General features: G+C 41.7%; 1 protein-coding gene and 1 pseudogene across 3 annotated transcripts in view; one reads left to right on the top strand and one right to left on the bottom strand.

The window, feature by feature from the left end:
* The window catches only part of FOXP2 (forkhead box P2), a 437,363-nt gene that overhangs the window by 25,416 nt on the left and 393,889 nt on the right, over positions 1-18,058 (top strand). The gene's annotated exons all lie outside the window — the stretch shown is intronic.
* Positions 3,170-3,302, bottom strand: LOC141135843 (U2 spliceosomal RNA; annotated as a pseudogene).

Below are 18,058 nucleotides of genomic sequence, written 5' to 3'. Positions count from 1 at the left end.
CCCAATGTCAAAGTTGGACTGACTTGTGTCGGACCAGTTAGGACGGCTCCCATAGGGAAACATTGATTTTCACACATCATGCGACATGAGCTCCCAATGTCGGAGCGTTTGTCGCACTAGTGTGAACCCAGCCTAAACTGTAAACCTGTAAAGGCTTTTAAAGCATTGCCTATGGATAATTTTAGCTACCGTAGGTAGTCACCATTTCACAGGCGTATCCAATTTTAAACATTGACTTGTTTGGTATCTATTTACTCAGTGCAACATCATCTTTTATATTTTACCAAAAAATATGTAGGTATTCCATTGTGTTTATGTGTGCTAAAATTCATTTAAGGCTGGGTTCACATATGTGCAAATTGGATGCACTTTGCACCGCATCCAATTCCCATGACATGTTAGTGTGACTGACTCTCAATGGAGCCAGTTCGCACATGTCCGGGGTGGCCGCAGTGCGAATTCCAAAAGGGTTCTGTGCGTTTTTTGGGTCTGGTTTAGGTGCGAATCCAGGCAAAAATTCAGACCTGAATTGCACTTGAACCAGTAAACAGGAACGCACTGGATCTCAGGCTGGAAACTGCGGTCACACATATGTGAACCCAGCCTTGGTGTATTTTTTCCTGAAAATTTTCATTTGATAAATGGTTTGCACAAACATTGTTTAATATAAAAAATCGCAACAACCACTATTTTATTCTCCAGGGTCTCTGCTTTCATAAAATATATTTATATCAAGCAATAAAATGTTGATTTTAACAGGTATGTGAAAAAATAGCCCCAGACAACAAGTGGCTAATGAACGCTCGATCGCAGACACTTATTTCTGCAGTGCTGCTTATAAATGGCACTCCAAAAATACATGTCTGCCTCCTCGCCCTTTTTTTTTTTTTACATCAATATACAGGTGGTTAATGACGACCTTATTATTTTTGCATACAGTTTTTTTTTAATGCAACACATTTACATTTGTGGCTAAACATTACAGTGATTTTGGACATAATCATTGCTTTTTGCAATTTAAGATACACTGTCACCTTAACTATGCAGGTGTCCACCTTGCCTGTGCTCCTTAGCCATTTCCTCCCCCACAGCTGGTGACACTTCCCAACACTTCTGGTTCAGGTGGAACATGTGACCTTCTTCCTTGTAACACTGCTTAGGCCTAATAGCTAATTGTCACATGGGGAAAGGGAGGCTACTTTGTCCTGTGTGAGCTTTGACCTATATAGACAACACCTGGATTTGCACAGGAAGGATTGTGGAACGGTAAGTGTCTGGACCACAGGGGACAGCTATAGAGACACTTTAACCGCTTGACCTCTGGAAGGTTTAACCCCCTCCATGACCAGGCAAGTTTTTGCTATTTGGCACTGCGCGAATTTAACTGGCAGGTGTGCGGTCTTGCAACACTACACAAATGAAATTTATATCATTATTTTCACACATATAGAGCTTTCTTTTGGTAGTATTTGGTAAATACTGGGTTTTTTATTTTTTAATATATAAACAAAAAAAAACAAACATTTTGGGAAAAAATATTTTCTACTTGCTGGTTTAAAACATGTCCAATAAAAAACTAAAAAAAATCAGATATCTTCATAAATGTTTGCCAAAATGTATTCTGCTACCTGTCCTTGGTAAAAGAAAAAAAAATCCCAATAGGTGTATATTTAATTGGTTTGAGTGAAAGTTATAGCATCTACAAACTATGGTGTGTGTGTACTGTAATGGCAGTGATCAGTGATTTATAGTGGGACTGTAATAGGGTGGAGGGCAATCTGGTCCTAACAGACACTATCTGGGAGGGTCACTAACTGGCACTGAGGTCGCTAGTGACACTAATACAGTGATCAGTGATAATACTGTACTAATGACACTGGCTGAGAAAGGGTTAACAGGTTAACGTCTAGGGGCAATCAAGAGGTTAACTGAGTGCCTAACGATCTGTAATATGTGCTTCTTTTACTTTCTGATCTAGCTGTTTTTTCTCCCTGCTTTTCAGGGAGAAGAAACAGCCAAATCGTTGCTCCCTGTACACAGATTTCTGTGTTTTTTGTAAACCTGGAACCTTGTGTGTGTTTGCACACAGCCGATCAGCTGATTTCAGCCGAAATCATTGGCTGAAATCGGCTGCTAAACTTGTTTTTTTTTTTTTTTTTGAAAGCCTATGGCGTGCATAACACACCCAAAAAACTTCACCCGGTGCCAAAAAAATGTGCACACACATAAAGAGTGGTCACAAAAAAGTGCAACGGGTACACAGACATGCCAATTCCCTGATCCACCGGGGCGTTAGGCTCCAGACGGGGACAAAGTTACTTTACTATGGTCTATCTGGCCGAAACCAGACAGACCCTGTTCTCTGGAAGGTCTGCCGAGACAGAACCCACCCAAGTACTAGGTGGGGCTCCCCCGAAGGGAGACCCAATGAGTTAGGGCGAATGAAGCCAGAAGGCCATGTCCACCCCTTCCCAAGACTTTCAGGGCTGGCCCGAGGACCCGTCCTTACTCATCACACAGTGAGACAAACGTGTACAAGACATGACAAAACATAGGATTCAATCAAAAAGAAAGAAAATGAATAAAAAGTGGGGAAGGGATAGTGGAGAGTGAAAAAGGTGGCCATTGTGTAAAACAATGACCAGGCCCTTTGGCCAGGAATAAAAAATTCCTCTGGTCCTAGCCAAAAGGCCCAGCACAAGAGGCAGGTGCTAAAAAAGCGTGTTCTATAGTGCAGTGACCAAACCATGGTGCCTCAAATCAAAGTGACTGCCACTCACAGTGATTTTATGGCACCCCTGGACTGCCACTCCAGGGGCACTACTCCATAGGCTTTCAAAGACCAACCCTGGCCACCAGCCCAGACCACAGCAGGCCCACCCCAGGCAGGAAGGCATGGAGTTCTGGAAACTTGGTGAGAGCCCTTTACCATCGGGCCTCACCGTCGTTCCGTCCCTCCTACCTAATTACATTCGGGAAATACTGGCCGCTTCCCCGGTGGGAGAAAGGGGAGCCAGCGTTCTCTCCTGAATAACTGTCCGGAGCTAGAGCTGCCCCAATCCAGGCCAGAAGCTCAGGGTCCCGACCCTCCGGTTCAGACCCTGTGGTTCTCCGTCCCCATCAGAAGGCTTCCCTTTCGGCTACGAACCGTCCAGGTCACCTTTACTCCAGCAGGTTTTGCATAGCAACCGCCATCCCATCTCTATCTCGCCATAGATCAGGGATGGAAGCAAGCTCCACCTCCTGGAAACTGATAAGAACAGATACTACACTTGATCTTAGCTAAAAGGCCGAGAAGCGATAAATTTGTGCTGTGCTCAATCATACGCACACCCCAAACCTGGAAGAAGGTTGTCACATACATGTATGCAATTGTGCCTGTACCTTCCGCCCACTCACAGTATTTTTACAGATAGTTAAAAGAAAAATAAGAAAAGAAAAAAAGTGCATTGCCAGGATTGATCATCTCTGTTCTCAGTATTACCTTTTCAAGTGCAGGTTACAAACTTAAAGACATTATGCAACTTGCTGCTAAGGGCCACATACTTTGTTTTTCCAGTTGTGCTAGAACCATGGTACCTTCTGTGAATCTGCATAATTAGAAAAGTCACACCTCTCAGGAATCCTGATTAAAATAGGATAGATAAATGAGCACAGCTCTAATGTAGTCAAGAAAATAAAATGCAAAATAGTGTAAAATAAAGAAAAATGCAAACTACTGTTTTGCATTTCTACAAATTAAGTGATTTTCCATTGTATTAAACATTTTGTAAAACAATGCTTTAAAACATTTTAGAATATCCTTTTTACAGACTTTGCTTATGAGAAAAGGTCTGATTTGTGTAAAAGAAGAAGACAATGGTGTGAAAGCATCTTCATCTCTGGCATCTTAAATTACCATGGAAACTTTATATGCTTCACTTGGTTTCAAGATGCATCCTTTTTAATCTCACAGACACTTAATCAAATGTTCATGTCTTATGTAAAAAGCATATACAGAAATAAGCACTCTTTTTAAGTAAGAATACTATTACCTACACCCCCTCCCACCCAAAAAATTGCATGCTCTAGCTATTTATTAGACATTTACAGTGAGTAGTCAGGCTACCATCGACATGCAGTTTTTACTTGTACTTCTGTAAAATCAAGCTCACTGCCAAAAATGCATCTGTGCAGGGATGGGCATTAAAGTGACATTAAACAATATCCTTATTCTTCAAAAATAATCTATCACATCCACTCATTAATGTCCCTGTAATCTATTTTTCATGAAATTTTTACTGTGTTTTTCTGTCTCCTTGTAACATCCTCCGTGAGTTCCCGCACCTCTCCTTTTTCCCCTCACATGTGTTTCTTTGGAACACGAAATGCACATTAGTTGCAGTCATTTGTACTGCTCTATGCACACTACAAATTCCATAGTCCATAGTACATCTCAAGGAGCCAGCAAGAGAGGATGGTTATGTTTCTACATGCATTGGGACCATTGAGTATGAAGATACCTCCTATGGGAAGGTGGCTCAGATTACAGCGGCAAAAAAGAAAGGAGGGGGCTAAGAGCATTAGAAAGTGCTTTTTTAAGTTAAGAATACATACTTGAATACAAGTTACATGCTCTATGCAGTGGTTTTGCACAAAGCAGCCCCAATCCTCTTCTCTGGTCCCTGGCTGGAACCCTCTTGCTGAGTGCCTCCACAGCAAGCAGCTTGCTATGGGAACACCCGAGCCGAGGTGCTGCTCTGTGTGCCCATTAAGAGACGGAGCTCCGACTCGGCCCCACCGTCTCTCTCCTCATTGGCTCACTGACTTTGAAAGCAGCGGGAGCCAATGGTGTCCCACTGCTGTCTCAGCCAAAGAGGAGGGAGAGTCCCGGACAGCCGAGACTCTCGTGCAAGATCGCTGGATCGAGATGGGGCTCAGGTAAGTATTAGGGGGTCTAAGGGGGCTGCTGCACACAGAAGGTTTTATTATCTTAATATATAGAATGCGTTAAGATGAAAAATCATCTGACTTTAGAACCACTTTAAGTAATGCCACAAGAAAGCTTTATCTGTCTTAAAAAAAAATTAACTTGGGTGCAGTGTTGTATGACTGAGCAATTGTCAGTTAAACTATCACAGTGCTGGAAACTGAGAATGGCCTAGACAGGAATAGGGTTTAACATGCCATTCCTCAAGTAATTAAAAAAGGCCCTCCATACAATGGATTAAATTAATCACTTGCTGACCGCTGCACGCCGATACACGTTCTAAGTTTGGTGGCGGATATAGTTGTTATGGCAGCAGCTAGCTGCCATAACCCCGGTATCCCCGTTTTCGTGCAGCGGTCGGCTTTCAGATAAAAGTGGTCTCTGCAGTGGATTCGCCACAAGATCACTTTTATCGGTGGCGGGAGAGGGCCCCCCTCCCGCCGCGATCCGGTGCCCTCCACCGCTTACCGGAGCTGTCGGTAGCGGTGGAGGCGATTGCGTCTGTCCCCTTGCTGTCCCTGGAGACGAGTGAGGGGAAGATGGCGCCCACTCATCTCCATGACACTGCAGGGCGGAAGCGACGTCAAAACGTCACTTCCGCCCATACGTCTTAAAGGCACATTTTTTTCAATGTAATTTTTTTGAATTACTTTTTTTTTATTTTTATTGCATGTTCGTGTAAATATGAAATCTGAGGTCTTTTTGACCCTAGATCTCACATTTAACCACTTGCCGACCGCCTCACGCCTATATACGTGAGCAGAATGGCACGGGCAGGCAAAATCACGTACCTGGTACGTGATTGCCTTCCCGCGGGCGGGGGGTCCTATCGGACCCCCCCCGGTGCCAGCGGCGGTCGGCTTTGGTCTGGCAGCGATCAGAGATGAGGGGGAGGCCATCCTATCGTGGCCCCCCCCTCGCGATCGCTCCCAGCCAATGAGAAACATCCTCTGCCTCTGTATAGTACACAGAGGCAGAGGATGTGATGTCATCTCTCCTCGGCTCGGCAGTTTCCGTTCCGGCGCCGAGGAGAGAAGACATGTGAGTGCACAACACATACACACACACATACACACACACACACACACACACACACACACACACACACACACACACACACACACACACACACACACACACACACACACACACACACTAGAACATGCCAGGCACACTTTACACCCCCGATCCGCCAGCAGTTTAGGGTTCCCAAAAACGCAGTGTTAGCGGGATCAGCCCAGATACCTGCTAGCACCTGCGTTTTGCCCCTCCGCCCGGCCCAGCCCAGCCCACCCAAGTGCAGTATCGATCGATCACTGTCACTAAACGCATAACTGCAGCGTTTGCAGAGTCAGGCCTGATCCCTGCGATCGCTAACAGTTTTTTTGGTAGCGTTTTGGTGAACTGGCAAGCACCAGCCCCAGGCAGCGTCAGGTTAGCGCCAGTATCGCTAACACCCACGCACGCAGCATACGCCTCCCTTAGTGGTATAGTATCTGAACGGATCAATATCTGATCCGATCAGACCTATACTAGTGTCCCCAGCAGTTTAGGGTTCCCAAAAACGCAGTGTTAGCGGGATCAGCCCAGATACCTGCTAGCACCTGCGTTTTGCCCCTCCGCCCGGCCCAGCCCACCCAAGTGCAGTATCGATCGATCACTGTCACTTAAAAAACACTAAACGCATAACTGCAGGGTTCGCAGAGTCAGGCCTGATCCCTGCGATCGCTAACAGATTTTTTGGTAGCGTTTTGGTGAACTGGCAAGCACCAGCGGCCTAGTACACCCCGGTCGTAGTCAAACCAGCACTGCAGTAACACTTGGTGACGTGGCGAGTTCCATAAGTGCAGTTCAAGCTGGTAAAGGGTGGCAAGCACAAGTAGTGTCCGGCTGCCACCAAGAAGACGAACATAGGCCCGTCGTGCCCATAGTGCCCTTCCTGCTGCATTCGCCAATCCTAATTGGGAACCCACCACTTCTGCAGCGCTCGTAATTCCCCCATTCACATCCCCAACCAAATGCAGTCGGCTTCATGAGAGGCATTTTCTTTATGTCCTCCCGAGTACCCCTACCCAGCGAACCCCACCAAAAAAGATGTCGTGTCTGCAGCAAGCGCGGATATAGGCGTGACACCCGCTATTTTTGTCCCTCCTGTCCTGACAATCCTGGTCTTTGCATTGGTAAATGTTTTGAACGCTACCATTCACTAGTTGCGTATTAGCGTAGGGTACAGCATTCCACAGACTAGGCGCCATTTCACAGGGTCTCCCAAGATGCCATCGCATTTTGAGAGACCCGAACCTGGAACCGGTTACAGTTATAAAAGTTAGTTACAAAACAAAGTGTAAAAAAAAAAAAAAAAAAAGCACAAACAAAAATATAAAATAAAAAAAAAAATAGTTGTCGTTTTATTGTTTTCTCTCTCTCTAGTCTCTCTCTATTGTTCTGCTCTTTTTTACTGTATTCTATTCTGGAATGTTTTATTGTTATTATGTTTTATCATGTTTGCTTTTCAGGTATGCAATTTTTTATACTTTACCGTTTACTGTGCTTTATTGTTAACCATTTTTTGGTCTTCAGGTACGCCTCTAGACTGCTTTTACAAGCAGTGGGAGGGAATGCACCCCCCCCCCCCAACGTCTTCCGTGTTTTTCTCTGGCTCTCCTGTCTCAACAGGGAACCTGAGAATGCAGCCGGTGATTCAGCCAGCTGACCATAGAGCTGATCAGAGACCAGAGTGGCTCCAAACATCTCTATGGCCTAAGAAACCGGAAGCTACGAGCATTTTATGACTTAGATTTCGCCGGATGTAAACAGCGCCATTGGGAAATTGGCGAAACATTTTATCACACCGATCTTGGTGTGGTCAGATGCTTTGAGGGCAGAGGAGAAATCTAGGGTCTAATAATAATAATTTTTTCAAAAAAGAGTACCTGTCACTACCTATTGCTATCATAGGGGATATTTACATTCCCTGAGATAACAATAAAAATGATTAAAAAAAAAAAAAAATGAAAAGAACAGTTTAAAAATAAGATAAAAAAGCAAAAAAGAATAAAGAAAAAAAAAAAAGCACTCCTGCCCCCCCTGCTCTCGCGCTAAGGCGAACGCAAGCGTCAGTCTGGCGTCAAATGTAAACAGCAATTGCACCATGCATGTGAGGTATCACCGCGAAGGTCAGATCGAGGGCAGTAATTTTAGCAGTAGACCTCCTCTGTAAATCTAAAGTGGTAACCTGTAAAGGCTTTTAAAGGCTTTTAAAAATGTATTTAGTTTGTCGCTACTGCACGTTTGTGCGCAATTTTAAAGCATGTCATGTTTGGTATCCATGTACTCGGCCTAAGATCATCTTTTTTATTTCATCAAACATTTGGGCAATATAGTGTGTTTTAGTGCATTAAAATTTAAAAAAGTGTGTTTTTTTCCCCAAAAAATGCGTTTGAAAAGTCGCTGCGCAAATACTGTGTGAAAAAAAAAATGAAACACCCACCATTTAAATCTGTAGGGCATTTGCTTTAAAAAAAATATATAATGTTCAAAGTAATTTTCTTGCAAAAAAAAATAATTTTTTCATGTAATCAAAAAGTGTCAGAAAGGGCTTTGTCTTCAAGTGGTTAGAAGAGTGGGTGATGTGTGACATAAGCTTCTAAATGTTGTGCATAAAATGCCAGGACAGTTCAAAACCCCCCCCAAATGACCCCATTTTGGAAAGTAGACACCCCAAGCTATTTGCTGAGAGGCATGTCGAGTCCATGGAATATTTTATATTGTGACACAAGTTGCGGGAAAGAGACAATTTTTTTTTTTTTTTTTTGCACAAAGTTGTCACTAAATGATATATTGCTCAAACATGCCATGGGAGTATGTGAAATTACACCCCAAAATACATTCTGTTGCTTCTCTTGAGTATGGGGATACCACATGTGTGGGACTTTTTGGGAGCCTAGCCGCGTACGGGACCCCGAAAACCAAGCACCGCCTTCAGGCTTTCTAAGGGCGTAAATTTTTGATTTCACTCTTCACTGCCTATCACAGTTTCGGAGGCCATGCCCAGGTGGCAAAAAACCTCCCCCAAATGACCCCATTTTGGAAAGTGGACACCCCAAGCTATTTGCTGAGCGGTATAGTGAGTATTTTGCAGACCTCACTTTTTGTCACAAAGTTTTGAAAATTGAAAAAAGAAAAAAAAATTTTTTTTCTTGTCTTTCTTCATTTTCAAAAACAAATGAGAGCTGCAAAATACTCACCATGCCTCTCAGCAAATAGCTTGGGCTGTCTACTTTCCAAAATGGGGTCATTTGGGGGGGGGGGGGGGGTTGTGCCACCTGAGCATTCCATGGCCTCCGAAACTGTGATAGGCAGTGAAGAGTGAAATCAAAAATTTACACCCTTAGAAATCCTGAAGGCGGTGATTGGTTTTCGGGGCCCCGTACACGGCTAGGCTCCTAAAAAGTCCCACACATGTGGTATCCCCATACTCAGGAGAAGCAGCTAAATGTATTTTAGGGTGCAATTCCACATATGCCCATGGCCTGTGTGAGCAATATATCATTTAGTAACAACTTTGTGCAAAAAAAAAAAAAAATTTTGTCACTTTCCCGCAACTTGTGTCAAAATATAAAATATTCCATGGACTCAACATGCCTCAAAGCAAATAGCTTGGGGTGTCTACTTTCCAAAATGGGGTCATTTGGGGGGGGTTATGCCATCTGGGCATTTTATGGCCTTCAAAACTGTGATAGTTAGTGAGGAGTAAAATCAAAAATTTACGCCCTTAGAAATCCTGAAGGCAGTGATTGGTTTTCGGGGCCCCGTACGCGGCTAGGCTCCCAAAAAGTCCCACACGTGGTATCCCCATACTCAGGAGAAGCAGCTAAATGTATTTTGGGGTGCAATTCCACATATGCCCATGGCCTGTGTGAGCAATATATCATTTAGTGACAACTTTTTGTAAATATTTTTTTTTTTTTGTCATTATTCAATCACTTCGGACAAAAAAAATAAATATTCAATGGGTTCAACATGCCTCTCAGCAATTTCCTTGGGGTGTCTACTTTCCAAAATGGGGTCATTTGGGGGGGGTTTGTACTGCCCTGCCATTTTAGCACCTCAAGAAACGACATAGGCAGTCATAAATTAAAGGCTGTGTAAATTCCAGAAAATGTACCCTAGTTTGTAGGCGCTATAACTTTTGCGCAAACCAATAAATATACACTTATTGACATTTTTTTACCAAAGACATGTGGCCGAATACATTTTGGCCTAAATGTATGACTAAAATTGAGTTTATTGGATTTTTTTTAGAACAAAAAGTAGAAAATATCATTTTTTTCCCAAATTTTCGGTCTTTTTCCGTGTATAGCGCAAAAAATAAAAACGGCAGAGGTGATCAAATACCATCAAAAGAAAGCTCTATTTGTGGGAAGAAAAGGACACAAATTTCGTTTGGGTACAGCATTGCATGACCGCGCAATTAGCAGTTAAAGCGACGCAGTGCCAAATTGTAAAAAGTGCTCTGGTCAGGAAGGGGGTAAATCCTTCCGGGGCTGAAGTGGTTAAGAGGACCTGTCATGCTTTTTTCTATTACAAGGGATGCTTACATTCCTTGTAATAGGAATAAAAGTGACAGTTTTTTTTTTTTTTTAAACAGTGTAAAAATAAACAAAATCATGTAAAATAAATAAGAAAAATAAATTATTTTTTTTTTTAAAACTCCCCGTCCCGACGAGCTTGCGTGCAGAAGCGAACGCATACCTGAGTAGTGCCCGCGTATGAAAACGGTGGTCAAACCACACGGGAAGGTATCGCCGCGATCGTTAGAGCGAGAGCAATAATTTTAGCCCTAGACCTCCTCTGTAACGCAAAACATGCAACCTGTAGAATTTTTTAAACGTCGCTTATGGAGATTTTTGAGGGTAAAAGTTTGACGCCATTCCACGAGCGGGCGCAATTTTGAAGCGTGACATGTTGGGTATCAATTTACTCGGCGGAACATTATCTTTCACAATATAAAAAAAATTGAGCTAACTTTACTGTTGTCTTATTTTTTTTATTCAAAAAAAGTTAATTTTTTCCAAAAAAAGCGCGCTTGTAAGACCGCTGCGCAAATACGGTGTAAAAAAAGAATTGCAATGACTGCCATTTTATTCTTTAGGGTGTTAGAACCCCCAAACATTATATATTGTTTTTTTTCTAAGTAATTTTCTAGCAAAAAAAACTGTTTAAAACATGTAAACACCTAAATTCCAAAACGAGGCTGGTCCTTAAGTGGTTAAAAACCTGAACAGAGAATCGTATCAAGGAAATACTGTCACAATTCTAAAATCCAAAAGTCACTATATGCAATGTGACTTTTATATAACCCCTAGCAGCTAGAGTCAGCATGTTTTTCAGCATTATGATTTTGTGCTGTGTAGTCTCATCAAGCAGTATTTAGGCCACAGGTGGTCCCATGCAAGAGCTTCTCTGGTCCCATAGAACACACCAGCAACTGTTCTACCCAACAGGACAGACAGACATCCCTCTGATTAAATCCATGCTGAGACAACATTGATGCCACTAAGAAGGTAAGCTACAAGTGGTTTCTATGCAGAGCTGCACCAGATTTTGCACACTCCAGTTTTAGTAAATCCACCTCCTTGTATCTATTGCAGATGATCCCTTTAGCCAAATCTTAATAAGCATCCTAGAATCCATTTTTCAGGGCAGAACTGCATCTGATTGCCTGCAGTAAGCAAATAACAAGAAATTAATCTGTAATACTTTGATATGTTGAAATGCACATTCATATTGTATAGTACTAATCGCCGACCCCATGTAATAAAGATGCTACCATGGATTCCTCCATAGATAGAATAGAATTTTAAGACCCCTTTCACACTGAGGCAGTTTTCAAGTGTTTTTAGCGCTAAAAATAGCGCCTGAAAACTGCCTCCTATTCATTTGAATGGATGCTTTCATACTAGGGCGGTGCGCTTGCGGGTGGTAAAAAAAGTCCTGCAAGCGGTATCTTTTGGGGAATGTTTGGAGCGCTGTAAATAGCACTCCAAATATGCCCCTGCCCATTGAGATGAATGGGCAGCACTTCCAAAGCACCTTAATCACTTAAGGACCAGCCTCGTTTTGGATTTTAGGTGTTTACATGTTTAAAACAGTTTTTTTTTTTTTTGCTAGAAAATTACTTAAAACCCCCAAACATTATATATTGTTTTTTTTCTAACAAATAAAATGGTGGTCATTGCAATACTTTTTTTTGCACTGTATTTGCGCAGCGGTCTTATAAGCGCACTTTTTTTGGAAAAAATTTACTTTTTTGAATAAAAAAATAAGACAACAGTAAAGTTGGCCCAATTTTTTTTTATATTGTGAAATATAATGTTACGCCAAGTAAATTGATACCCAACATGTCACGCTTCAAAATTCTAGAGGTTGCATGTTTTGCGCTACAGAGGAGGTCTAGGGCTAGAATTATTGCTCTCGCTCTACCGGTCGCGGTGATACCTCACATGTGTGGTTTGACCACTGTTTTCATATGCGGGCGCTACTCACGTATGCGTTCGCTTCTGCGTGCGAGCTCGTCGGGACAGGGCGCTTTAAAATTTTTTTTTTTTCTTATTTATTTTACTTTATTATATTTATTTTTGCACTTTAAAAAAAAAAAAAAATTGGATCACTTTTATTCCTATTACAAGGACATAAACATCCCTTGTAATAGAAAAAAGCATGACAGGTCCTCTTAAATATGAGATCTGGGGTCAAAAAGTCCTCAGATCTCATATTTGGACTAAAATGCAAAAATAAAAAGTGGTTTGAAAAAATGACATAAAAAAAATATGCCTTTAAGACATATGGGCAGAGCTGACGTCATGGCGTTGCTTCCGCCCTCCTATGGTATGGAGATGGGTGGCAGCCATCTTAGCCTCACTCGTCTCCATACCTAAGCAGTGAGAGGTCCCGATCTCCTCCGCCGCTACCGACGGCTCCGGTAAGGGCGTGGGAGAGCAGCGGGAGGGGGGGTGGCACCTCTCCCGCCGCCGATAACGGTGATCTCGCTGCGAACCCGCTGCAGAGACCACCATTATCGTACACAGAACTGGCTCCTGTAAAGATGGATGCCTCGGTTGTGGCAGCAGCTGCTGCCGTTACCGAGATATCCATCTTCAAAGTGCTGACGTGTATGTACAGGAGCCGGTTGGTAAGTGGTTAAAAGCATTTTGAAAGCACTGCAAAACGGGTCTTTTTTAAAATTTTTTTCAAGATCCCGATGTCACGAGACCTTAAAAGAAGCGCCCCACTGGCGCCCGAAAAGCTCTGCTTAAGCATTGCAAAACTGACTGGCGCTTTAGCGGCTGTTTTAGCAGCGCGTCAGTGTTAAAAGGGTCTAATTGTTAACCCCTTGATATAGGAAGTGTGTTTGCAAGATTACCAGGTGAAAAGAGCCTGAAGAAAACTGAACTCTGTGCCCACATCTAATGATTGATAGGCCGATTAATATGATACATTTTTGTTTCTAGTTTAGATACTTTTTACGATCTTCATGGTGGATGCACATGAAAGGATAAGTTCACCTTTGGGAGCATGTTACACATTTCACCCATATTTAGGCTGTAACAGGTAACGCGCTTCAGCAGTATCCCCCTCCCAATGCTCCCCCTTGTGACAGCGGGTGGGGATGTTCTCCCTACACCTGCTGTCACAATTTTTAAAAACAAACAGAGTTCTATGTATGAATGAACTACAGCTAATGTCTGCCATTGTGGCAGACGGCTTTTAGTTCTCAATGAACTGCAAGGACACTGGTGAACACCCTCATAGTTCATTGATCCTCCTACTCTTCATAACTGCCCATACAAAAGGTATGGGCAAACAGCTATACTTTTTTTTTTTTTTAAAACAAATTTGTCCTTAAAGAAAACAAGTCCGGCTGTAACAAACATTTAAAAGTACTTTTTGTTTTCTTTCACACGGATTCTGAAACCACTGAACCCAGTAGCTTAGGATGCCTCCTTGGTCACCATACATGCAATTCTCTAAACCTCTCTCGCCAAGAGAGAGCCTAGCTTTGAAAGGGGGTGGGGCAGATAAATCCTTCTGAGAGCTGAAAGCAAGTTTTTGCATATTGAAAGCCCATCGTTTTCTGATTTTAGAACAAAGCTAGAGGAATAAGTATGCACCTTCAGATACCTGCTTTGTTATTATTGTTGTTGTTATTATTATTATTATTGTATATTTTTTATTTTTATTTTTTTTAGTTTTGCAATTACTTTGACAGAAGAACCATACCTCAAAACAGAAAAATTCTATTTTCTTAATTATGGGACTGAGCCACTGCTGTCATTCAAACATACTGTATGTACATTAGAGACAGTTTCCCTGTAATGGAATTAAGAAACTTTACATTTATAAATCATGTATTATTCAGCTAGTAACCTACCATTGGAAGGCCATAATAAATGACAGTTGGTAGTTTCTTCTAAGTACAGTACAAGAAGTTAGCTGTTTTTGAAAAATGTCACTTCTAGGTAAGCCTAGGTTTAGGTCTCCCTGAAGAGAAGGAAAAGACAAAAGTTTTTGCACATTTTAATGAATAACTAGAAAAGCTACAATTTCTGGGGAAATTGTGAAAAGTGTTCTTGCCTCTACAACTGGAGTGGGCGGAGTAACTGGATGGAGTGGCTTGAGTAACTGTGAAAAGTGTTAAAAAACTTAATATTTTAAAAAGTATAAATAGTAGTAAAAAAGTTGAAGTCCCATCATTAGCTGAAAGAGCTGAACATTTTTTTCAAAAGTTTTTTTTTTTTTCAAAAATGAATTATTTTTTTTCAAAAATGATTTTTTATTTTTTTTTAACCACTTCCCACCCGGCCACTGCACATATACGGCCGGGTGGGCGCTCTCTCCTTCTGAGTGGACGTTCAGGAACGTCCCTCAGAAGGAGTGGGATCGCGCGCAGCGGCGCGATCCCGATGCGCTCGTGTCACCCGGACACGGCGCATTTCCGATCGGCAGGAGGGCTCTGCGATTGGCCCTCCTGATCACATGACGGCCGTGTCGAATCACAGCTGTGATGTGATGTAAACACACATTATGTGGATTTTTTATGTGGATTTTTTTACACATTTGGTGTCACTAATTTTTTATAATTTTACACTATTTTGATTGCTGGATTTTTTAGGAATTTTTACTCACCGCTGGGTTTGAGTATTTATATTTATTCATATATATTCATTTTTATGCACATTGTGAAGCGCTTCAAATATCATTATTTAAACACAGAGCCGGTTGCTAGGCAATCTGCTCTCCTCACACGGAAGTTGTCAGTGAGGAGAGGAGAGCGGATCGCTGCAGCCGGCTGGTGATCAGTGAGTATGAGCTGTTTTTTACAGCTTTTTACTCACTGATCACCAATCTAGTGACCCCACACAATGTAAAAACACAAAACAAACACTAAGTAAACACACAATGTCCCCAAAACACATGTCCCCAAAACACATGTCCCCACATAGTAAAAACACATGTCCCCCACATAAGTCCCAGTAAAATAACATGTCCCAATGATTATCTGCACACATATTTCACCTGCGCACATCTGTACATGATCATTTGCGCACGTGTCTGTGATCACACGAACCAATTATTATACACTTAACGGGATTTTTTTTACCAAAAACATGTAGCAGAATATGTTTTGGCTTAAATTTATGACAAAATTTGATTTTATTGGATTTGTTTTGAAATAGAAAGAAGAAAATATTGTTTTTTTTTCCGAATTTCCGCTCTTTTTTCGCTTATATCACAAAAAATAAAAAACAGAGTCGTGAATAAATACCACCAAAAGAAAGCTCTATTTGTGTGAACAAAATGATAAAAATTTAATTTGGGTACAGCGTAGCATGACCGCGCAATTGTCATTGAAAGTGTGAGAGCGCTGAAAGCTGAAAATTGGGCTGGGAAGGAGGGGGGCGAAAGTGCCCAGTATTGAGGTGATTAAATTAAATTTTTTTTTTCAAAAATAATTTTTTTTTTCATGGGGCGGTCATAATGTTTTGGCTGATTATGGGGTGGTCATAATGTTTTGGCTGATCATGGGGTTGTCAGCTTTTGTCACCTCCCACTCTAGTTTTGAACATTTTGCCATTCATTCCTATGGGACCAATTTCACCGCAAAAACGACGATATTTCGTGAACCATTCGGCGAAACGTTCCACAAAGTAATAGCACACCAATTAAATGACATTGAACATTTCGCCATTCATTCCTATGGGACCAATTTCGCCGCAAAAACGACGATATTTCGTGGACCATTCGGCGAAACGTTCCACAAAGTAATAGCACACCAATCGGGAACAATCCGCACGTTTCGGTATATTACTTGTCTCTGTAGTGTAAAAACTGTGGGAGGAGTCTACAAGCATTATCAAGTCTAGCAGATGAAGGTATGACCACATGCATTTGGGGTTCTCAGCATCTTGTGTTTACAACCACTGTTTCCTAGCAACGCTCATGCCCTGTTTATGCTTCTCAAATACTGCTCAATACACAATACACAGGACCATGATAGCTGTAGTAACTGTGCAGTAATTCAAATGGCCGTATTTTAAAAACTATAAATCCTACAGCGAAGATCTTTATATTGTGAGAATCACAAGACCCAGACCTAGATTTTGATACATAGTATGTCTCTGAAATATTAAAATTGAAGGCACGGTCGCAGTTTAGAAATTGCCCTTCAAATTTGAAGGGGCTAGAGTGTAGTTATAATGAATGTCAATGGATGGTGTGAGTTGCAAACAAATGGTCATATTGTGAAAACTATCAGGACTATGGCTTAGCCGTGGACATGTTTAGTGGCAGCAGGGATAGCTGAACGTTTTGATATAAGATTTGTGTAGGTGGGCTTGAAAATGAGGGAGTGGCGGCAGTTTAGAAATCATGTTCTGATTTTTCAGCTTTTGTCACCTCCCACTCTAGTTTCCCCATTCATTCCTATGGGACCAAAAAACGGCGATATTTCGTGAACCATTCGGCGAAACGTTCCACAAAGTAATAGCACACCATTCGGGAACAATCTGCACGTTTCGGTATATTACTTGTCTATGTAGTGTAAAAATTGTGGGAGGAGTTAGGGTGGTAATTTTGGCTATAATAATAATAATATATATGTGAGATAACAGTAAGTGGTCTTGCTATGCAAGAACACTTAACTAGAAAAGCTACAATTTCTGGGGAAATTGTGTGACATGTTCTTGCCTCCACCAGTAGTCTACAAGCATTATCAAGCCTAGCGGATGAAGTTATGACCACATGCATTCGGGGGGGTCTCAGCATCTTGTGTTTACAATCACTGTTTCCTAGCAACGCTCATGCCCTGTTTATGCTTCATAACCACTGCTCAGTACACAGGACCATGATAGCTGTAATAACTATGCAGTACTTCAAACGGTTGTATTTTAAAAACTATAAATCCTACAGCGAAGATCTTTATATTGCGAGAATCACAAGACCCAGACCTAGATTTTGATGCATAGTATGTCTCTGAAATATTAAAAATTAAGGCACAGTCGCAGTTTAGATATTGCCCTTCAAATTTGAAGTGGTTAGGGTAGAGTTTCAATGAATGTCAATGGACAGCGTGAGTTACAAACAAATGGTCATATTGTGAAAACTATCAGGACTATGGCTTAGCCGTGGACATGTTTAGTGGCAGCAGGGATAGCTGAATATTTTGATATAAGATTTGTGTAGGTGGGCTTGAAAATGAGGGAGTGGCGGCAGTTTAGAAATCATGTCATGATTTTTCAGCTTTTGTCACCTCCGGATCTAGTTTTGAACATTTCCCCATTCATTCCTATGGGACCAATTTCGCCGCAAAAACGACGATATTTCGTGAACCATTTGGCGAAACGTTCCACAAAGTAATAGCACACCATTCGGGAACAATTCGCACGTTTCGGTATATTACTTGTCTATGTAGTGTAAAAACTGTGGGAGGAGTTAGGGTGGTAAATTTGGCTATAATAATAATAATATATATGTGAGATAACATTAAGTGGTCTTGCTATGCAAGAACACTTAATTATTATTTTAGTT

This window comes from Aquarana catesbeiana, linkage group LG03, assembly GCF_042186555.1.
Source record: "Aquarana catesbeiana isolate 2022-GZ linkage group LG03, ASM4218655v1, whole genome shotgun sequence".
In the NCBI taxonomy this organism is placed as follows: domain Eukaryota; kingdom Metazoa; phylum Chordata; class Amphibia; order Anura; family Ranidae; genus Aquarana; species Aquarana catesbeiana.
This window is presented reverse-complemented; position numbering and strand designations above follow the sequence as displayed.